The 24,265-nt window shown below is 42.2% G+C and overlaps 1 protein-coding gene across 3 annotated transcripts in view; it reads right to left on the bottom strand.

The window, feature by feature from the left end:
• Nucleotides 1-24,265, bottom strand: part of STRBP (spermatid perinuclear RNA binding protein) — a 158,766-nt gene that overhangs the window by 59,831 nt on the left and 74,670 nt on the right. The window lies entirely within an intron of this gene.

Below are 24,265 nucleotides of genomic sequence, written 5' to 3'. Positions count from 1 at the left end.
ATTCTCCAAGAACAGCAGGCTATCAGTCCTCACAAGTGGGTGACATCATTCGATAATTTTGGCATGGGAATTATACCATGCGACCAGGAGGGTTCCCCCTCAGCCTATTTTTTTGCTTAAAATTGGAGATGCCAACTCCAAGGGGAGGTGGCTGGGTATTGTGAGGACTGACATCCTGCTGTCCTTAGAGAACGCCTGTTACAGGTGAGCAACTCTGCTTTCTCCAAGAACAAGCTGGATGGCAATACTCACATTAGAGAAATCCTCTAGCTTATAGACTGCCCTGAGCAAAAATAGGGAAAACCAAAACAGTGCCTACGAACACAACAATAATTGTTTTGGTGGCAACAGGCCTTATTTTCTTCTTTATATATGTATATTTTTTAAAGGATAGTCTGGAACGAAAACAACAGGCCTTAGGATGAAATGCTGAATCAAGAGCCCTTGCCAGACAACAGTGCGATGTGAATGTGGCGGGAACTCCATCAACAGTTTCACAGAATTCTGCATGGAGACCATCTTAAGTAGGTTACTGACGCTTCCATGGCTCGGACACTGTTAAGTCTTGTCATGAACCACCAGATCCAGGTCTGCTTGGGCATAAGAGGAAATGCAATCTGCAAGTCAACTAGATAAAGTATGTTTGGCAATAGTAATCTCCAGTTTATTGTGTTAAAAGAAACAAAAAATTGGGTTGAGCTTCTATGGGCTTCAGTAGAAGACCAAGGCTCTTTTGCAGTTCAAACTGTGTAATGCTTGTTCACCTTGGTGGACACGTGGCCTGGGAAAAAATATGGGAAAGACAATTGAATGGTGAAAGATGGAATTTAGACACCATCTCAGGCAGAACGTAGGATGGGTTTGCAGAATCACCCTATCATGATAAGTTACTTGAGCCTGGAGTTCACTGACTTTGAGCAGTGAAGTCACTGCCATCAAAAATATGACCTTTCAGGTTAGGTACTTCAGGTCACAAGAGCACAGTGGCTTAAAAGGCAACTTTCATTACTTGGATCAGTACTATGCTGAGGTTCTAATGCATAACAGAAGACCTGATGAGAAGCTTCAAATAAAGCACACACCACATGAATTGTACAGAAATGGGTCTACCTTCTACCTACTGGTGAAAGTTGCCAACTGCACTTAGATAAATTCTTACTGAGTTGGTCAGGAGACCTGACTCAAACAAGTATAGATGGTAATAAAATAGTTTTTAAGTAGACTGGGAAAAAGGATGTAAGGTCTTTTGCTCACACCACAAGGTAAACCTTCTCCATTTTAATCCATAGGACTTCCTCGTGAATTTCATCCTCGAAGCTAACAGAACACGAGACACATCCTCTGAAAGATCCAAGACTTGCAGTCACCATCTCAACACCCAGACTGTGAAAACCAGGAATCAGACATAGGAATAGTGCAACTGACCCTTATACTGAGTGATGAGAGTCGGAGAGTTCCCAAGCCTGATCAGAACCCTGATGGACATCTCCTGCAGAAGTGGGAACCAAATCGGCTTAGTCAAAATAGGTCATAGTTCCCCTGTCTTCTCTTAGCTTCAACAAAGTCTTTGTAACAAGCAGAATCAGAGAATATATGTACAGGATATCCTTGCTCCAATCAAGAGCACAGGCGTTTGAGGCTAATTTGCCTTGCATTCTTAACAATGAGACAGAGTTGTGTTGTTTTCTTTGAAATCAGGAAGTACTTGGAGTAGAATCCCCGCACTTTTTCTCTTGGTGTAACAAGTTCGACTGCATTGGTTTGTAAGAGGTAGGAGAACTCCTTCTGCAGTATATTATAATGTGGAGACTTCATCCAAGTGGGGTCCAGAGTAGGGTTCCCAACTCTCTTCTGAAGGCACACCTAACCAGTCGGGTTTTCAGGATATCCATTATGAATACGCATGAAATAGATTTGTATACATTGGAAACCCAGTGCATGCAAATCTATCTCATGCATATTCATTTTGGCAATTCCACAAGAAACATATGGGTGATAATTCTTCCAAAACAAATAAATAAATAGATCATACCTGACTTAATAGGTGTGCCTCCAGGAGAGGGTTAGAAAACTGGTCCAGAGGTCGATTTGATGGAACCAACAATAATAATAATTTGTACCCTCTCTGTGCTATGCTGTGGATCCATGATTCTAAAGTTACATTGGGCCAATGATTTACATAAAACCTTAGCCTGCCTCCAACTGGAAGGCTCTCTGACACAGGTACTGGGATACAGGCTATACTCTCCGTGATCCAGCCAAAACCGTGTCCCTACTTTTGACTGTAATGCTGACAGTGGCTTAGGGGACTTCTGCTGCCTCAGACAAGGATAAAGACAAAGTATGGGACTAAGGGGATAATAGATGATGACTCCTCAAATGGAAAAAGTGTCAACTTTATCCCCCATTTGGGTACCTCCTGGCAGAGGTGGGTACGCCAGAAGTGGTTGTAGAAAACTGCTGAAGTGACACACAGTGTTTTCTGATCTGTGCCACCAATTCCCTGACCCTCTTCAGTGCATGGCATGTCTGCAAGTCTTTCCTGGATCTCAGGTCTGAAGTTTAAGGCCTGTAACAGGCAAGTCTGTGGGCACCAATCCCCACTGTATAGAGTCTTGATGCCATTTCAATAAACTTTGCAGGTCAAACTGACCACCTGTCTTCCACATTTTTTTCCACTCCATCCACCAGTGACTAGAGGTTGGCTAGCTGCTCAGCCACCTCCCACATCTGTTTCAATCAGTCTCAAATGTACTGGCCCATGAACAGCTGGTAAGAAGCAATGTTCCCTGGAAAGTCTTTCTCCCAAGAGTATCCATGGTTCTGGAATCCTTTTCCAGGGGCACCAAGGAATGGGTTCTAGTTCTCTTGGCCTCCTCCAGAGTGGATTCAACTACCACATAATGGTGTGGTAGCTGCCTTTATTCGAATTCAGGCGATTTCTGGAGAAAATAAATAATATCCACTTTCTTTTTTACAGAAGCCACAGAGAGAGGGATCTTCCACATACACATCTGTAAGTCCTGAAAGATCTCGTATACTGGAGGATGTCCAGCATTTTGTTCCTGGTTTCATCCTCCTTCAGTAAAGGAAATGGAATGTCCTCAGTCATTCTCTGCACAAAACCGGCAACGAATTACTCCGGTAGGGACTTCCTTCTTTCTGGAGGAGGAGAGGGGTCGGATGGAGATCCGTCTATTTCTCTGCTTCACAGACATCTTCAGATCTGTAACCATACCCACAGGAATACTCTGAATCTGACCCCGACTGGAACATCTGGGAGAGGAAGGCTCAGATGCTGCCCTTCTTGTAGCAAATACCTCACAAAGTGGGGGATGCTTTGTCTGTTGGGGCCTGGAACCTGAGGAACACCTGTTCATTGATGAAGCTTCCTTCTCCAATGGGCTGGAGATCAGCAGTGTAGCCGCCCTTCAATATACCAACTGGGTGAAACAATGTAATGGAAACTTACAAAATCTGACAGAAAAACCTTACTTAGGTACACCATGGGGCCCTATGTGATTCCTGCATGTTTTGGAAAAAACCCCACAAAGAAAAAGGAAAAATATAAAATAAAAATAAAGAGAGACTGAATGGCCCCAATGTGGATTCATGCCAGCTTGCACATGCCCAGTAGGGAAGAGTTAAAATTCTAGAAACTCTGACATAAAAGTTCCAGGCTGGGCTCCATCGTATGATGTCACCTACTTGTAAGGATTGCCATCTTGCTTGTCCTCTGAGAATGTTTTTTCATCTTTTACTAATTCTGTCAACTGTTATTGAGAATAGCTAAGTATTTTCTGTCCTAAAAATGTTAAAATACAGTAGTTCTGGAGTCTGAATTTAAAAAGTCAGCAATCAGAATGCAGCTAGAGCCCAGACAACTAATCCACAAATCAATATATAACATCTACCCTGTCACTAAGTACTAATTCTATTCATCAAGGAGGAAAATAAAAAATATATCTGTTCTGTTCTCACTTTTTGCAGATATTTAATAAATTATTGAATACCAATTTGGCAGCATTGTACATAAACTGTCACTTCACTAGTAAAACTAAATAAAGCAACAGAAATTAAGAGAGAGAGACTGCAGTTTCACTAATCAGGCCTAAATGGATTGTGGGCTGAAAGGACAACTAAATGAAACTCTCTCAGACCACAACTCCATGATCTAGTTCTTTCCATTACAAATAAATCTAATCATAAAAAAGGACAATGATGCTGATTGCAAAATTCATCAAATCTACCCATTTTCCTTTCCTATGGAACTTCAGCAATTGTTCTAGGATAACAGTGGAATTACTTACCAGTTCAGCTCTGAAACAGGAATTATGACAAATTTGAACATTTATAATGATTCAGGAATGCACAGAAACTATACCTTCAGTGCTGCTCCTTTTATAATATTCTGTTAATTAACAAGCAGGGCCAATAGATATTCATGCATAAAAAATATTATGCAAGTCTGTACTTTGTCAAAATTATACTTCTTTTTGTAGGAAACAAACTTCAGCTAACAGTTAATAATACTTAATTTTATAGCGTTACTGGATATACTCAGTGCTGTACAATGGTGATAAGTATTCAGGAACGATAAGTTCCTTCCCTAAAGAGATAGAGTTTCATTTAGTTGTCCTTTCAGTTGGTATATTTCATATATGAAAAATCCTTATATGCGCATATTGGCATTTAAAGATGGACCCTTTTTTGTACTGTTTTGTTGTAATATTGTTTGTCCATAGATTTGTATAATTAGTTAGATGTACTATTCATTTTTTAAACCTGTAAACCGCACTGATTTTCATTTGAAAGAGCAGTATATAAACCTTTTGTAAATAAATAAAAATATATTCTACTTATGTACACAAAAGCAATTTTTAAAGCAGGTGGAGAACATGCTTACTCGTGGGAAAATACGTGTGAACAAAGTGGGTGTGTTTAGGGCATGGTTTGGATGCCTACACATGCTTTGCTATTTTATAATGAATATATGTGTAAACATAGTCAAGAATGAATGTGTGAACGATTTTATATCTGCTATTTAATGCACCAGATTCAAATTTTACATCTTTTGAGACCTGGCATTTGGCACTGTAGGCTTCTTGTGGTGAGTGGAAAGGGCAGAGGGTATGGGGGGCTAACAGGGAAATTGTTATCCTTGTCCTTAAGTTTGACATCTCTTGTAACTTTATTTTTGTAGGTCTGTCCTGAATCACCCAAGGTTTGTTTCCATTCTTTGGGGGAACCTTTCACTGGATGGCACTGCATTTATGGGGTGGTGTATCTATGTCACTGGGGCTAATGGGGTGCATGTGTGTGTGTGTCACTGCAGCTGACAGGTGCTGTGTGTGTCACTGTGGCTAACTGGTGGTCTGTGCATATCTGTTTTTTTCACTGGCTAATTGGGGCTTTCTGGGGAGGGGATGCACATCACTGCAGCTGACTGGGGCTTACTGGGAAGGCATGTGCCACTATGGCAGACTAGGGCTTACTGGGTATGTGTGTGAGTGTCACTGTGGGTAGATTGGGGCAGTGTGTGAATGGTGAAGCAATGTCTGACATGAATATTATAAAATAATGGATATTCAGGCATTATGATTAAGGAAGAAAAAGAACAGAGGAGGAGGAGAAAGAGGCATATGATTCGATTGAGGAGGAATTGCAGGAGATACATTAACAGACTCACCAACAGGCTATAGAGGAAAGGAACACTGATACAAAGACATTTTCAGAAATGAAAGTGCATTTATTTAGAATAAATACCAAATAGGTGATATGTTTTCCTGGGACGTCCTCTCCTTTTGGGGGGTGGTTCTGTTTTCTTGGCCTGCCCAAGCCTGGTACTTCTGCGCAAACGTGTGCAGTCACTACTAACAATGCCTTCAGAGATCATGGACACAGAAGGCAGCGGCAATGGGCGACAGCTACAGGAAGGCTACAGAGGTGAGAGGGGTCTGAGGATGAAGGCTTGACTACACTGGTGTGCCACTCCTCTTCAGATGGCGTATACAATGAGGCCATCCACATCACAGCAAAGGGGGGCTATCTCCAGCTGGGTCAACAAAAGATATGGAACCTTCCTCAGAGGTGCTGGTGGAGGAGGCATCCTTGGAGGTGATGGAGCAATAGGAGGACAAGGTGGTATCATAGGTGGTGTTGGACACACAGAGGGAGCCTCCCCTCTAGGCTGGTGGAACTACAGCTGGTGGAGAAACAAACCACTGTGATGGCGGTGCATATGCAGAGGGAGGCAGCATCCAGGGGCCCTATGGCTCCCAGGGAGCATTCCAGCAGCTGGCATGGACACATCTGCTGAAGAAACTCTCGCCAGACAGAAGTCATGGCCTGCAATTCCTCCTGCAGCTTCCGGCCAAGACCCTGCATCTCCTGTCTTATATCCTACAGTTCTTCCCTGAGACCGTGTATCCTGCCTTATGCCTACAAACAGGTCTGCCACAATCGTTTTCGAGTAACATGTGGCTCTCAACTGAAGGGCAAGGCACATCATCATTAGCTCTTGGAGAAAAGCTAGCCTATTCTCTTTTTCTGCCATCCCTCCCCAAGATATCAAGAGTAGGTAGTTCAGTAAAGGTGGGTAAGGACTCATCATGCAACAAAGCTTGGGTGTGCACTTCATCTTGTCATATCTCTCTCATGCTCCTTTGTAGCTGTTACAGACTTTGCAGACCCCTCCTCTTCTGACTGACTCTGGCCTCTGGACTAGGTGGTAGCACTAGTGCATACCACCCAGTCCTTCTCAGTCCACTGGATCCAGGTCCATCAGAGCCATGTTTTGTATCATCTCCTGCAAAAAAGTAAAGTATACAAACTGTCACTATTGACTCTTTCAGTCTGTCCTGCTGTCTTCTCACCCACTGGATTTTCCTTACAGGCATGAAGAACAGCAACATAGGCCCCATTCTACTGACTTCAGCTACTGCACAACCTTCTAGTCTAGCAATCCATAGGGTGTCAATGCCACCTTTATGTACATTTGTTTTTATAAACATATAAGCCTGAACACTATCTGCCTTTTGGACCACAGATTATCTGTTAAAAAAAAAAAAAAAAGAGAGAAACTTTATAATAGGAACTATATGCAATAACCTTATAAGGCTTTCTTACAAAAAGACTGCTCACCTTGTCATCCTTGAATGTGTGAGGTCTCCAGGTCACCAACCCCTCTCATTGCAGCCTCTGAAATGGTACTCAGAACCATCCATTCTGCTTGGGTAAAGGTTATCTGGTTGACGGGCCCATCTGCATTCAATCTGATCTGTTTTTCCTTAACCTCAGAACATAAGACATGCCATACTGGTCAGACCAAGGGTCCATCAAGCCAAGCAACAGGGCCAATCCAAGTCACAAGTACTTGGCAAGCAACCCAAACATTAAATAGATCCCAAGATACTATTCCTTATTGATTAATAGCAGTTTATGGACTTCTCCTCTAGGAACTTATTCAAACCTTTTTTTTTTTTCCCCCAATATATTTTATTGGGCATACAAACATATATAATACAAAACAGTCCGAGTTCCATTTATAACAAGTATTGCATTACCCAAATAGAGTTTTACAAGTTAACCCCCTCCCTTCCCCCCTCCCACCATAGAGAATCTCCAGTTCGCACGAGGGTCGGGTGATAAATCCATAAGAAGATGTTAAACATACATTTAGTATCGTGTCAGTTCACTATCGCTGGGCTTATACATTTAGAATCCTACATGGATTAACAAATACCCTATTATTCCTCATCCACTCCCGAGAGGAGCAATCTGATGGATAGTTGGGGATAAAGATCTGTAATAGCAACCCCAAATCTCCTCAAAAATTCGCTTTTTACGGGGAGAAAACCTCTTATACATAGAACCATATCCCAACTGGTATAATTCCGTCAACATAGAGGACCACATCTCTTGTGTGGGGGGGGTTCCACATCTAGCCACTTTAGCAAAATACATTTCTTACCAATAAGACATGCCTTAGCTAGAAGACCTACATTGTCCACATTTAGACTTTGGTCCCCAGCATCATTATTGAGAATACAAAAGCAACAGGACCAATGGATATCAGTACATAGCGAATGGCGAATGGAGACCCAAAAATTCTGGATCTGTGGGCATCTCCACAAACAATGTATAAGAGAGGCAACTGGACTTGAACATTTAAGACACGCTGCTGAGTCCACAAGACCCATGCGCAGGGCCCTAGCTGGAGAGTAGACAATCAGACTTTTCAGCTTGGAGAAGAGACGACTGAGGGGGGATATGATAGAGGTGTTTAAAATCATGAGAGGTCTAGAACGGGTAAATGTGAATCGGTTATTTACTCTTTCGGATAGTAGAAAGACTAGGGGGCACTCCATGAAGTTAGCATGGGGCACATTTAAAACTAATCGGAGAAAGTTCTTTTTTACTCAACGCACAATTAAACTCTGGAATTTGTTGCCAGAGAATGTGGTTAGTGCAGTTAGTATAGCTGTGTTTAAAAAAGGATTGGATAAGTTCTTGGAGGAGAAGTCCATTACCTGCTATTAAGTTCACTTAGAGAATAGCCACTGCCATTAGCAATGGTTACATGGAATAGACTTAGTTTTTGGGTACTTGCCAGGTTCTTATGGCCTGGATTGGCCACTGTTGGAAACAGGATGCTGGGCTTGATGGACCCTTGGTCTGACCCAGTATGGCATTTTCTTATGTTCTTATGTTCTTAATGGAAAACCAAAAAAAGCCACTCTGCATGCAGTGCAATCCTGGAGAACTGGAAAGAGAAATATAGCACCTAACACAGTCCCAGGATCTGCAATAATGCACACAAACTAAGCCGCACAAAGTTACACCTGCATTATGGAACACATAACAATCCTATCTATGAAAAGGCAACACTACAAATATTAAATCAGGTCCTAAACACTAATAAAACTCATATTAGGAAAACAGAACAAGCCAAGCTGCTATAGAGCCCCACACAGAAATAACTGTAAAACTATATTAATAAATATTTCAAAACAGCTGATGAACAGAATAACATACAACAAAACTCATAAAAATTATTAAACATTGTCCAAATATCAATAAAATATTTCAAAACAGCAGACACATCACATAATACTCAATAATTAAAATGGTAGTCAATCAAGAAAAATAAACTTAAAATGCCACTTTTACTTACCCTCTCCAGCAACTCTCCTACTCCTTTCCCTTGAAAGCACAGACCAGGAGCAGCAGTGGCTGCTGAAGCTCTGTCCTTACTGTCCTCTTCTTTAGGGCCCACAAGTCACACACACAGGGCTGGTGCAAGAGTATTTGGCACCCTAGGCGAACCTTCAGTAATACAACCCCTCCCCTGGATTACGTATTGGCAGCAGCTCCGGCACAGCGCCCCCTCCTTTGGTATTGGATTTGTCGCAGGACGTCTTGTGCTGGTGGGAGTTTGCAACCTCCCCCCCCCCAAAAAAAAAAAATTGTGGCGTCCTAGGCCACTGCCTTGTTTGCCTAATGGAAGCACCGGCCCTGCGCACACACACACCAATTAAACCCTAAGATCAGTCTCTGTCTTTCACACACCCTAGTCACTTCCCTGCTCAGACTCTGTCTCTCACACACACACACACCCCAGTCACCTCCCTGCCCAGACTCTTGTCTCTCACACACACCCCAGTCACCTCCCTGCCCAGACTCTTGTCTCTCACACACACCCCAGTCACCTCCCTGCCCAGACTCTGTCTCTCACACACTCCCCAGTCACCTCCCTGCCCAGACTCTTGTCTCTCACACACTCCCCAGTCACCTCCCTGCCCAGACTCTTGTCTCTCACACACTACCCAGTCACCTCCCTGTCCAGACTCTGTCGCTCACACACACCCCAGTCACTTCCCTGCCCAGACTCTGTGTCTCACACACACCCCAGTCACCTCCCTGCCCAGACTCTTGTCTCTCACACACACCCCAGTCACTTCCCTGCCCAGAGTCTGTCTCTCACACACATCCCAGTCACCTCCCTGCCCAGACTCTGTCTCTCACACACACCCCAGTCACCTCCCTGCCCAGATTCTGTCTCTCACACACACCTCAGTCACTTCCCTGCCCAGACTCTGTCTCTCACACACACCCCTGTCACCTCCCTGCCCAGATTCTGTCTCTCACACACACCTCAGTCACTTCCCTGCCCAGACTCTGTCTCTCACACACACCCCAGTCACTTCCCTGCCCAGTGTCTCACACACACATCCCTGTCTCTCAGACATCCCAGTCACTTCCCTGCCCAGACTCTGTCTCTCACACACATCCCTGTCTCTCACACACATCCCAGTCACTTCCCTGCCCAGACTCTGTCTCTCACACACATCCCAGTCACCTCCCTGCCCAGACTCTGTCTCTCACACACACCCCAGTCACCTCCCTGCCCAGATTCTGTCTCTCACACACACCTCAGTCACTTCCCTGCCCAGACTCTGTCTCTCACACACACCCCAGTCACCTCCCTGCCCAGATTCTGTCTCTCACACACACCTCAGTCACTTCCCTGCCCAGACTCTGTCTCTCACACACACCCCAGTCACTTCCCTGCCCAGTGTCTCACACACACATCCCTGTCTCTCACAGACATCCCAGTCACTTCCCTGCCCAGACTCTGTCTCTCACACACATCCCTGTCTCTCACACACATCCCAGTCACTTCCCTGCCCAGACTCTGTCACACACATCCCAGTCACTTCCCTGCCCAGTCTCTGTCTCTCACACACCCCAGTCACCTCCCTGCCCTGCACTTCCAGCCCGTGGCTTGAACACTGCCACTCTTCCCAGCCCGATGCCCCCCTTCTTCCTGCCCCACCGGCCAATCAGAGGTTTCCTCCTCCAACTGGCAGGAAGAAGGCTTCCGATTGGCCCGCGGGGGCAAGAAGAAGGGAGGAGGTTTCCCATTGGCCCGCGGGGGCAGGAAGAAGGGAGGAGGTTTCCCATTGGCCCGTGGGGGCAGGAAGAAGGTAAAGGGAAGTATTACTGGGGCTGTGGGACACCGGGAGCCGCAACACATCAGCTGGTTTTATTAATTTTTTTTTCTCCCTTGGGTGTCTGCTGATGCTGCCTGCTTTTTATTGGCTGCAGAGTCTTGCAAAGAAATTTGGGTGGGCCACTGCCCACCCAGGCCCACCCGTAGCTACTCCACTGCGGTACACCGGCCATTTGCAAGTTACTACTGCTCCGGAAGAGGAGCAAAGGGTAAAATAAAAATTTGGAGGTTAGATAGGATAGGGGGCAGGGAGGAGAGGGGAAGAGGAAGGAAGGGTAGTTAGGTGGTTTGGAAAGTTCCCTCCCAGCCCGCTCCTTAATTGGAGCAGACTGGGAGGGGACTGGGAAAAGGGACCATCACATTGCTGCACATAAATTAAAAATTTCCCTCCCCCCGTGCGTGCGTGCCCCTCGTATTTTATAACACGCGCATGCAGTCGTGGGTGTGTTATAAAATAGCTGTGTCCATGTGTGTGTGCCAGGAAGCGTGTGCACATGGATATGTGCGCGCAAGTTTAAAAATCTACCCCAGTATTCAAAGGTGTGGTCTGACCATGGAGCAATACAGAGGTATTATGACATCCACCTTTTTATTCGCCATTCCCTTCCTAATAATTCCTAACATTCTGTTTGCTTTTTGGTCTGCCATAGCACACTGGACCGACTATTTCAACGTATTATCCACTATGATGGCTAGATCTCTTTCCTGGGTGAAAATTCCTAATATGGAGCCTAACACATCGTGTAACTATAGCAAGGGTTATTTTTCCCTATATGTATCACCTTGCACTTGTCCACATTAAATTTCATCTTCCATTTGAATGCCTAATTTTCCAGCTTCACAAGGTCCTCCTGCAGTTTATCACAATCGCTTGAGATTTAACTACTCTGCATAATTTTGTGTCATCCGCAAATTTGATCTCCTCACTTGTCATACCCCTTTCCAGCACCGGTCCAAGTACAGATCCCTGAGCGACTCCACAGTTTACCTTTTCCACTGTGAAAACAGATCATTTAATCCTATTTTTTGTTTTCTGTCTTTTAACCAACTTGCAATCCACAAAAGGACATCGCCTCCTATCCCATGACATTTTAGTTTTTTTACAAGTCTCTCATGAGGGACTTTGTCGAACGCCTTCTGAAAATCCAAATACACCACATCTACTGATTCACACCTTTGTCCACATGTTAATTCACCCCCTCAAAAAATGTAGGAGATTTGAGAGGGAAGACTTCCCCCTTGGGTAAATCCATGCTGGCTGTGTCCCATTAAACCACTTCTATCTAAATGTTCTGTGATTTTATTCTTTATTACAGTTTTCATGATTTTTCCCAGCACTGAACTCAGGCTCACCGGTCTATAGTTTCCCGGATCACCCCTGGAGCGCTTTTTAAATATCAGGGTTACATTGGCCACCCTTCCAGTTTTCAGGTACAACGGATGATTTTAATGGACCTCACACGGCACCTAGATAAGATTTTAGATGTTGCTGGGGAGGAGCTGGCTGTTGTCGTACATGTGGACACCTACGACATAGGAAAATGTAGGAGGGAGATTCTGGAAGCCAAATTTAGGCTCTTAGGTAGAAAGCTGAAATCCCGAAACCTCCAGGTTAGCATTTTCCGAAATGCTCCCTGTTCCATGCGTGCGTCCCCAGAGGCAGGCAGAGCTCCAGCGACTCAATGCGTGGTTGAAACAAATGTGCAAGGAAGAGGGATTCCATTTTGTAAGGAACTGGGGAACCTTTTGGAGAAGGGGGAGTCTTTTCTGAAGGGATGGGCACCAGGTAGGCATGCTACCAGTCAATCCTCATGCCCACCATCCACCAGATATCTACGTTCCTAATAACTGAATCACCAACTATGATGGCCGACCTAACCCTTCCCTCCAGGGAAGTAGTCCTGGGAGAGACATCCTCGGTGCGAGAGGACAATACATCACCTGCAGAGCAGGTCCTTGCTACAGGATCATTTCTTGCTGCACCAGGTTGATGCTCTCCGACCAAGAGGCCTTCCTCCTCCAAGGCAGCACCAGGGATGCCAGACAAAGTTGGGATTTGGCTACTATGTCCCTGAAGGTCTCATCTATATACCTCTCTGTCTGCCTCAGCTCCTCCAGGTCTGCCACTCTAGCCTCCAGAGACCAGACTCATACTCAGAGACAGGAGCTCTTTGCACCGGGTGTACACATACAACCTCTCACCAGTAGGTAAAAAAATCATACATGTAAAACTCGATGCAAAAGACTGGAAGGCCACCCTTTTGCTGCTGGACTGCTGCCTTCATCTAAATTTTGTTCAGTTCCTAGTTAAATTTAGGATGTTATGGGAATTGGAATGCATAAATTAAGCTTCCTTTAAATCTATTAGTTTATTCACTATTTATCTGGTAGCGATCTAAAATTGGGGATTAAACTCTTGATAAGGCCTGAGGCAATCCTGAGTTTAAGTTAAAAGGCTGATTATTATTATTATTATTATTTTTTATTGAAAGTGTCTCCTGCTTATAAATCAAAGGATGAGCTGGAGGTGGGTGGGACAAAAAACACACACACAAAACTCTTAGCTTTTGCCTGTTTCTGACTAGCTATTTAAAGCAAACACACAAAACTCCTAGTTTTTGCCTGCTTCTGACTAGCTATTTAATTCAGATATAAAAACACAATAAAAAATATACCCCAAAAGTTAATTCTCCCCAAAAATTTTAAGTTCTAAAAATTTCCCAAAGCAGTACTTACCGATTCTCTTCAATCACCAGCAAGTTTATTCTCTCCTCTCAGTTCTCCCACTGGATTGTCTGTCTCATCTGTGGGAGATCTGTTTCATCACTTGTGACTGAGATCATACACACTACTGTCATTGTGAAAGACAGCATTTAGTTTATAGTGGATTTTCTCCCAGCTCTGCTCCTTTCTGTAGGATCTCACTTTCCTGGACTACTTCCCATAAAAGATATTCTGGACTTTTGTGACCTCCCTGATAAAGGAGTCCACCTCCCATAGCTGGAAGTTAGGCTTCATAAGCAGCAGTCCCTTTCCTCCAGGTATTGTGCAGTTAGGAAGATAGGCTATGAGAACTGCCCTTATAGATCTGTATTAATGCATAAGGAGGAAAATTTTATGCACATAAAATATGTGTGTGTACTTTTATAAAATAAATAGCATTATTTAGTGCAGAACCTATATATGTGTAAATGTATATTATGTACTTGCAAACAGTGTATTTTTATACGTGGTATACTCATATTATTTTCTTATATTTGTGTATGGAGTTGGTCAATATGCAATATTGGGAGTAAGGAGGCCAAGGCATGTGTGGACGATTAATTCATTATCTGAAACATTTTCCTATCTTTTATTGGCCTTAGCTCTTCACCTCTATAGCTGGTATTTAATTAGAAAGGTTGAGGCTCTTCAGACACCACAAAAAATGCTTCTTTGTTACTATATAGGCCCTACATATTAGAATATATTTCCCTGCACTGGGTTCAATACAGGTATTCTAATTGATAGGTTCACAAACAATATACCTGTATTTATTTTTTAAATATGTTATATATTTTATTCCATATATTTATTAAAAAACATATATAAAACACACCCTGTATTCACACACACTCATTCATTCAACTACACATCAATTTATACACAAACTTTTTTTTAAAAATTTACATCAAATACATACATATTCCACATTGACATTAAACATATAAGTGTTACCCAAATATTGCAATATACCCTCATTACAATGTAAACATATCCCTTTAATTGAAATACAATATAACTTCAAAAAAAATTTATATTTTTTTCTTATTTCATTCCCTCAGATTAATTATTATTCCCTGAATATCTCATATTCAATATCATTTCTTTTATAAGATCTTTTCAATGCCTGTCCCTTCTTAATCGTAATTCAGCTGTTGTCCCGACAGGAAGCTCCTGTTTCACCCGTTGGTTTCTTCAGGGGATTTTAGCTTTGTATTCACATTTAAACGCTCCTGAGTAATATTTTCTGAAGTGTACAACACCACACAGGCTATCAATGTCAATCCAAGGTAATTAGGGAACCTTAAATAAGAAATTCTTAAATGAAAAATTATTCCATTAAAAATCCACCACCTCATACACGTATCCCATACTTAATTATCACCACACTTAAATAGATTTAAATAATTAAAAAATGCTATCCTAGTCATTGTTAATCCCCTCGGCACACTCACCTGTATTCATTTCACTAAACAAATTTTTCACTTTCAATATCTTATTCTTTTAAAGTCATCTCCGTTTCCTTAATCATTTTCCGCTTCTCCACTAAATAAATTCAACAAATAAAACACCATTTACCACATGTTCATGATCTAACTGAATTATAAATGCTTCCCATTATATCAAACTACTAACCTGAAATTACTTCATATTGTTTGCCGCACCATATAATTTCAACCAACCAGCATTTTTCACTGCTTCCAAAAAATCCTTCACCTAACTGCTGTCTGAAAAATGTAGACAAAACTCCACTTATTCACCAAAGTTTTCTCATAAATCATGTTTTAGAGGTCTTCCCACACAAACATCCTCTATAATACAAGTATAAGCTTACCTCTCCTACTACCGGCAGAAAACGCCGCGGCTGCGTATAACCCAAATGTCTCCCTACTGCTCTTTAAATGTGCACACGTCATGGCGTCAGCTAACGTCTTCAAGTCCATTGCTTGAATCTCCTTAAATACGCAGCTATATCTCAACCTCATTCATTTTCATGTTTCTCATCATCACGCTCTTCAGCGTCTCCAATACCATTACCTTGTCACTGTAAACAAATAACCCGCAATTTTTTCTCTCCTGTGTCCTCAAAGCAATCACACCAGCCTTTTCAAGAAAATAAATAATATCCACTCATACTTCACAAATAGGCCATCACTTTATTTCAAAATATACATACTATCTCATCCTCTAGAGATCTCAGAATGACCGCAGAAATTGAGATGACTCACCACTCCACAGATAACATCACCGCATATCATCAACATTATAGCCTATGTACAATCCCATCCGTTTACCAAACTCCACACTCATATGAAGATATTCCACTTCATTTCTTGATTTAACCCTCCTGGTTCCACTGTTCCCCATCTATATATAAATCGCTGTTCCTTTTGTGTCAAAACTCTAGAAATATTTCCTCCTCTCTTTAAGGTTAATTGGTACAGTACACAAAATCGCATCTCTTCTATTTTATGTTCCTTCTTGTACCAATGATTAACCAATGGTGCTTTATCCTTTTTTATTCTAATATTGCTAAGATGTTCCAATATTCTCACTTTGATGACTCTTTTAGTTTGTCCTATATAGAACAGCCCACAGGGACACATAATCACATATATCACTTGTGCAGATTTACAGTTAAAACGCTTCGGTAAGTGATATATATCTCCTGTAGATGGAATGTGTAAATATTTAACTTGTTGTACATATGGACAAACTGCACAGCCTTCACAAGTATACTGACCACTATCCTCTTGATTTTCACTTTGACCAGATAATACCGATGAGATTAACATATCTCTCAACGATCTCTTTTTCTTAAATGCAAAAATTGGGGGTTCACGGAACACCCCATTATCCTGTAACACTGGCCAGCACTGGTTAACAATTGATTTAATATTGAATCCCAAATGGGAAAATGGAAGAGTACACACTATTCTATTTAACGGTTCCTTTTTCCTTGTAACCAATAGATTATCTCTATTGGCATACAAAGCCCGTTTAAATGCTTTTTTAACAACTCTTTTTGTGTATCCTCTTTCCAAACATCTTATTGTCATCTCCTCTGCTTTCTCTCTGAACTCATTCACAGTTGTACATAGACGCCTCAGCCGTAAAAACTGGCCCACCGGTATATTCTCCTTTAATCGTTTTGGATGGAAGCTAGAAAATTCCAAAGTTGTATTTCTATCTGTTTGTTTTCTGTAAATTGTAGTGTGTAATCTCTCTGCAACTTTATATACCCTCATATCCAGGAAGGACACACTTTGTTTATCCCCACTAAATTCAAACTGCAAATTGCTGTCCTTTGAATTTATCCAAACTTTCAATTCCTCTAATCTTTGATCTGTCCCTTTAAAAATAAAAAAGACATCATCAATAAATCTCTTCCAGGCTACTATTTCACCCCAAAATTGGGATTGGTATATAACTGCATTTTCAAAAGCTGCTACATACAAGCAGGCTACCAATGGGGCCATAGAAGACCCCATCGGTATGCCTTTAATCTGATGAAAATATTGATTTTCAAACTGAAAAAAACATTTTTTGAGTATTATTGCTGACAATTGAGACAACAGATCCTTTTTCATCTTAGATATTTCCATTTCCTCCAATCTCTTCTGTATAATCTGTACCGCCGAATCCTGGGGTATATTTGTATATAGGGAGGAGATGTCAGCTGTCAGCTGTCACTAGCCACCATTCTTGTTTTATACCATCCAATTGATTCAAGTTATTAATGAAATCCACAGAGTCTTAATATAAGATCTTATCTGTTGTACTGCAGGCTGTAATAATGAATCCAAATATTTCGATATAGGTTAAAATAAAGAACCTATACCCGATACTATCGGTCTTCCTGGTGGATTCAACAAATTCTTATGTACCTTCGGTACTATATAGAAGACCGGACTTATTGGACACTCCTCAAACAAATAATCACCTAACTTCTTATCAATGGCCTTATTTTTCAAAGCCCACTGTATAAGTGAATACATTTCCATCTGGATCCCTTCTGTAGGGTCCCTATCTAGTAGGTGGTAAAAATTAGTGTCATTTAACTGTCTATATACTTCTTCTATGTAAGCCCCTCTATCCATAATCACCGTTGCACCCCCCTTATCAGCTGGTTTTATAATAATAGTTTTATCATTTTGTATACCAGCCAAAGCTATTTTTTGTTCCCTTGGGTTCCAGTGTAATGAGGGTATATTGCAATATTTGGGTAACACTTATATGTTTGTCAATGTGGAATATGTATGTATTTGATGTAAATTTTTTAAAAAAAATTTGTGTATAAATTGATGTGTAGTTGAATGAATGAGTGAGTGTGTGTGAATACAGGGTGTGTTTTATATATGTTTTTTTTAATAAATATATGGAATAAAATATATAACATATTTAAAAAATAAATACGGGTATACTGTTTGTGAACCTACATATTAGAAGACATTTGGGTATTTGTTTCTGGGTGGTCTCCTTTTCTTTATCTAACCTATATACTTCATTTAGTGTTATTTATATCTGAATGGAAAGCAGCTGAGAGAACTGACAGTTCTGACTTTGTTTTAGGTGATTTCATTCAAACTCTATATTGCTTTGTGTAGGTCCTTCTACATTATAAAGGCTAAAGCTGGGTGAGAGAATGAGGTAATGATAACATCTTGGGAGTCCCTGATAGCTCATAACTGTGAGCTTTAATAAAAAAATGCCTTCAAATACTCCTTTTGCCTAGATGTCTAATAGAAGACAGGGGCCCAAGGAAAACCTCTGTACTGACAGGCTTACCTCCAATGATATGTAGGCCTAACAGATATGTTAGTGTTGGCACAGCAATGAAGGGATTTCCAGCTGGACGTTGAGACATTTGTGGTGGTTAGCTGGCTCCTATTTGGGAGTTGCTGGGGTAAGCAGGAAGAAGGTGAGGATTGAGCCTGGAGTTACATCAGCCACCTATCATCACCTTGGGGTAAGAGCATGTGTTCCCTATTATTTTCATTGAAATAACCAGCTTTTGAGCGATAGAAGTGGATGATTAGAATGTGATGCAGACAGCGTCTGGTGAAAGGAGCTCCTACTTGCACATTTATTTGAAACCACTTCCCTCCTGGAAGGTTTCTTTTTGGTGAAAGGGCCACTAAATTTCAGCTCCTTGTCTCCCTATGTGATAATTTATAGTGAAGCAGATAAGATGTATCCCTCTATAGGCTTTAGCATTGTTTGGGGCATGGCTGTACTCACATTTCTGGCACTTTGAGCCAATAAGACCTGATGACTTAAAAATCTGTAGTGTTGTGCCCATTACAAGGACCTTAGGTGGAGCTAGGTCTAGAATGCTGACCCAAATAAACTGGAGTGGAGGAGTAGATGAGTGGAGGATACAGATTAGATAGAGGAAAGTCTGCATGCTTAGCTACATGCAGGCCTGTGTGTGGGTGTAAGTATGCATGTGATTGCAGAAGGCTGTCCTGAAAGGAGCTAGACTCAGGGATGATATGGTACTTTGCATGCATAAGACGATGTCACACACAAAAGTTAAAGCTGAAAATAACTTTTATACATATATAAAACTTTTAAAACTTTTTACAAAAATTTAAAAACAAAAAGGGGGTAGGGATGGAACAGCTAGGGAGATAACTATTTACATATAATAAAGAGCCCAGGACAGTTCCTGTTAGACTTAAGAGGTTGTGGTGGTCGCCTCATGCCCATCAACTCAAGAGTGGCCATGAAGCCCTCTTGAGCCTGCACGAGATGCTCTACCACATCCACCAGCCTCCTGGGTCAGAGCTCATCTTGCAGACATCCTCTCCAATCCTCTGAACTGCGAATCCCAAAGCCATTAGAACCTGGGCCTCTGGGCTTGGAGCAGGTACTCCAGTAGCAGAGTCCATGTGGTACAGGCCTGAATCACAGGGAAGCTGCCCTGCAAGATGTTCACCTCCCTTGTCCAGAGATCCTGGGGGGAAATAGGGAAGGAGGCCCTACAGGAGAGGTGGGAGGAAATGGAGACTGATCTGGCTCAGGGCCACCAGCTGAGTGGGGGCATGGGGGTTCTGGCTGCTGTTCCATTGAAGGTTGTGTGGTGATGGTGGTTGCTGGCTACCTGCAGCCGGCACTGCAGCTGCACTAGGAGGGGCTAGGTGTTCATGCTCTTCCTCCTCCTCAGAGCTGATGATGTCTGCGAACAGAAAAAAAAAAGTGTGTGGCAAGTTGGCAACATACAAACTGTAAGAGTACATTCCATTTATGGAATGGATAGAGGAAATGGGATATGATCCTTGCTGTGACACTCATCAGCTATAGCGTTACAAGGCCAGTATAGATTTCCTAAGAAACACTAACTTCTGTATTGTGGTTCTTTGCAGCATGGTGCCTACCTAGTGGTAAAGGCTCTGTGGTAGGCCCACCGTTGGAGTGTACCTTATATTCCAATCTATCAATGGCCATGATGCTGCCATAAGGAATGGAGTTATAGAGATTCCCTGGTAATGGTTTTTCAAATAGATTACAACACCCTACTTACTTTAATAGCTGGCCAGTGAGTGCACTAAAAGTAGTGTTTCATGAGATGGCAGGCCATGACCCAGGGGTTGTGTTGTGTCCATCATACTGTTTGATGGACACCTATTGGCTGAGATAGGGTATTGGATGAGTGGCACGGCAATAGTGGAGCCTGAAATGGAATCAGCAGATAGACAGACCATGTTGAAATCTCCCTGTTGTGTGGTTTCGGAATTTACCTCTGGCTTCCTCTTGCCTGGCACATAGCTGCTGTGATCAGTTCCCCTCCAGGAAACACAGTTCCTAGGTCTTCTTCTCAAGGTCCTCAAACTGTACAGAAGAGAAATAGGAATAAAATGCTCTTAGTTGAACGATGGAGGATACTCAATGGCAAGTTTTCATTCTTGCCAGTTAACCCTTAGCTCACTCTCACAGAGGATCTTCACTGCCCTTTCTGACATCTATATGTGCAGTTCTGCTTTTGGACACCCCCACCCCCCTCAACATTCCCATATCTGGTCACAGCTAATGATAATTTAATGCTAAGAAGTGTAGCCTTAGCTGTCCTTTGCCCTGTGCCACCACTCTTGGATTTATTTTAGTGTCATAAAGACCTTGGTGCTGTTTTCTGAAATTCTTTACAAGGCTGTGTTGCTCCCATAGCTATAGTGGTGGGACTGCAAACAGCCCCAGTGGGCCCATGAGTGAGGAAGCACCTTTACATGTGCAACTTTTTCCTGGGCTTCTGTGTAAAACTACATGCAGATTGCAAAAGGCTGTACCAGGTTCATGAGGTTCTGCACATCCATCCTGGTTGCCTGCATTTTTTGATCCATTGGTTCTTACCTCCCAGGGGAAAGAAGCTCTGTAGTTTAACTCCCTCTGCAGGCCCTGCCAGCTGGTGTGGTTATTCCATTTTTGTCCCTGATTAGAGAACAGCAGATGCTCGGCCCTTACCACCAGGGAGCAAAATTTGGCTGTTTTGCCAAAGGAGGGGGGTAGGGAATTTTGGAATAAACCCTCCTCAGCAAAATTTAAGAGTGCACATGCAAGAAAAAGTATGCTTGAACTGAAGTTCTTTATGATGGAGTGACACTATTTCCCTTCTTTAACCTGTGCAGGACCAGGCATTTTGCCTGATCCACCTTAAATCCTACAGAGAAAGAGAGCTCTGTGGGCGGGACCCTGCTGGGAGGGGAATAAGAATGTGAGCTCAGCTGGTATCAGGAGGCTCCTGATACTCTATGAGAAGTTGTGTTGAAAATATACTGCAAAGATAGGCAGTTAATGTTAGTATTTTCTGTTTATATTAATTAATTAATTTATTTATTTAAAAACATTTCTATACCGTCTTTCAAAAGCGAATAGATGACCAAAACGGTTTACAATAAAATATAAAAAATAAACAAGTTTTAAAAAACAAATATAAATAAAATAAAATAAGATAAATAAAATAGGAGATAGTATCAACTAAATTAAGTAAATAAAAATAAAATAAAATAACTGAAAACAAAAACTATAAAGCAAAAATAGTAGAAGTAGGAAAAAATACAATGAATTCATTAAACCCTAAATCTAGTAATTATCTCCTTAATAATTAAAGTTAACTATACTAATTTTACAAAGACAGAATGAAGTCAAAAATCAATAAGAATAAAAATCAAACTGATGAGAACAAATCTAATGTCCTCTAAAAAAATGTCCGTTGCATAAAAATGAAATTCCATGAGAAAAGGCTAGAGTCAGTATGGTTCCTGCTCCAGCCCACAATATATTGCTCAGTCATCTTCACATATGGTGTCAGGTCAGGGAATTTCTCTACGCAAGGCACAGAGAAAAAACACAAGTCTCCAGGGAAGACTGTAAAAGAAAGTTTGAGGGTTGTATGGCTTGCCAAGAACCTTGGAGGCAAAGCAGTGTACACAAGAGCACATAGAAGTAAAAGCAGAGAAAAAAAGGTTTGTGCAATCCTGCCTAAGGAAGGGGGCTGGGACAAAAGAAAAGTGCTCAGAGCAATAAAACTTTAAAGCTTGCTGGCTCCAAGAAGAACACAAAAGAAAATAAAAGGGTGGGGGTAACTGCCTTTTAAACAGAGAGTGGTCTGTGGGGCCTGGAAAGAAATCATGGTTAGGTTTTCAGCAGACAAAGGAGGCAAGCACCTTCTGGAGTTAGGGTTTATTTGCAGTGAAGTTAGCACTGGAAAAGCAGGAGGAGTTTTTCTTTATTTTACCTTTATACAGAAGAAAAAAAAGAGAGGGAAAAAATAGTGGTATAAAGAAGCTGTGCAGAAACGGCGTGGTCCCTACAGAAAGACTGAAACTACAGTCAGTGTGTGTGTGCACAGGGTGTGGCAACTAGCAGCAAACTTTGGCTCTGCACTAAGCACTAGAATTCAGATAAGGGAAGCATGACTCGAGTAAATATGCAATCCTTGTTCAGAGCTTTCTAGAAGGGCAGAAGCAGCTGCAGAACATGGTCTTGAAATACCATAGTCTCTGGACAAATATCTGGGAAAAACAGGAAGCAGACAGGGCACATATAACTGCTAATTTGGCTAAAGTAAAACCAGGACTGGATTCAGTACAGCTGGAAGTAGAGAGAGCCCCACAACTAACCAAGTCAGATGTCCACTCTACCCTTCAAAGGGGGACTGCTTCAGAGGAAGCTGGAGGTAGCAAGGGAGCTGACATTAGACCAGAGCCTGATAGGCAAGAATCCACAGAGAAGCATTCAATGGGACAAGAAAGTGCCATGAGGAACCAGATGGTCTGGAAGTCCACTTGGCACAGGTAACTGTCTGTCTGGCAGAGATAAGATGGAAGCGGTGGTTGCACCACAGCTGACTGAGTCGCCTGACTGCAGCTTGACCATTCAAAGGGACTCATCTCCAGAGAGAGAGCCGAAAGCTCATGGCAGAGCTTCGTAGCCTGGCCTGGAGAAAAGGGCAATACAGAATGAACTGTTGGATGCTGCACTGCTTGGCCTAGAGGAGATGCTGCAGGGGAGCCAGAAATTGACTCTGCAGAAGAACCAGATGCAGGTGGTACAGAGAGGCTAGACAAAGGCACTGTCATGGAGCAGGATGCAGCAAGACCCGAAAGAGTCACTAAAGGAAGCCCAGAGGGAGGCACTGTAGAATGCCCAGATGCCTGCATTTGGTAATGAGTAGCAAAGGAATGAGAGTCTGCAGAATGTGACTGAGTTATAAGAGAACCCAGAGAAGATATGGACAGCCCAGAGAGAGGTACTGCAGACAGCCCAGAGAGAGGTGGGGGCATAGAGAGCCCAGAGAGATATGCCATGGAGACCCCAGCAAGAGAGACTGCAGAGGAGCCAAGGAGTGGCATTACAGAGGAGATCCTCAGGATTGACCTGGAAGTTGTGGCATTCACAATCCAGTGGGAGCACTGAGAGGAGAGGATCACCTTGCTGGTGGCTGGAAAAAAAATCAGTTAAGTACTGCTTGGAGAAATGTTTAAAACTTAAAATTATTGGGGAGAAATAAACTATTGGGGTATATTATTTAGTGTATTTGTGTGTTTTGTTTTAAATAGGTAGTCAGAAAGTCAGGCAACAAACTGAAGTTTGCTGTTTTATTTTAAATAGGTAGCCAGAAAGTCAGGCAACAAACAGAAGTTTGTGTGTTTGTTTTTCCCCCACTCCTCCAAGCCCTTTCCCACCCACCCCTAGCTTATCCTTTAATTTATAGGCAGGTGTCATTTTCACACTTTAGGAAAAAAGAAATCAGCCTTAACTTAAACTCAGAAATTCCCCACACCTTATCAAGAGTTTCATCATTCCCTTATAGGTCACTACCAGATATATAGTGAATACACTAATACATTTAAAGGACCCTAATCTTACACAATCCTACACCCAAAGCAACCTAAAAATTTAGGAACTGAACAAATTTAAGATGAAGGCAGCAGTCCAGTAGCAAGAGGGGGGCTTCCCAGTCTTTTGCATCGAGTGCCACTTGTAAGA

The sequence above is a fragment of the Rhinatrema bivittatum genome, chromosome 8 (assembly GCF_901001135.1).
Source record: "Rhinatrema bivittatum chromosome 8, aRhiBiv1.1, whole genome shotgun sequence".
In the NCBI taxonomy this organism is placed as follows: domain Eukaryota; kingdom Metazoa; phylum Chordata; class Amphibia; order Gymnophiona; family Rhinatrematidae; genus Rhinatrema; species Rhinatrema bivittatum.
This window is presented reverse-complemented; position numbering and strand designations above follow the sequence as displayed.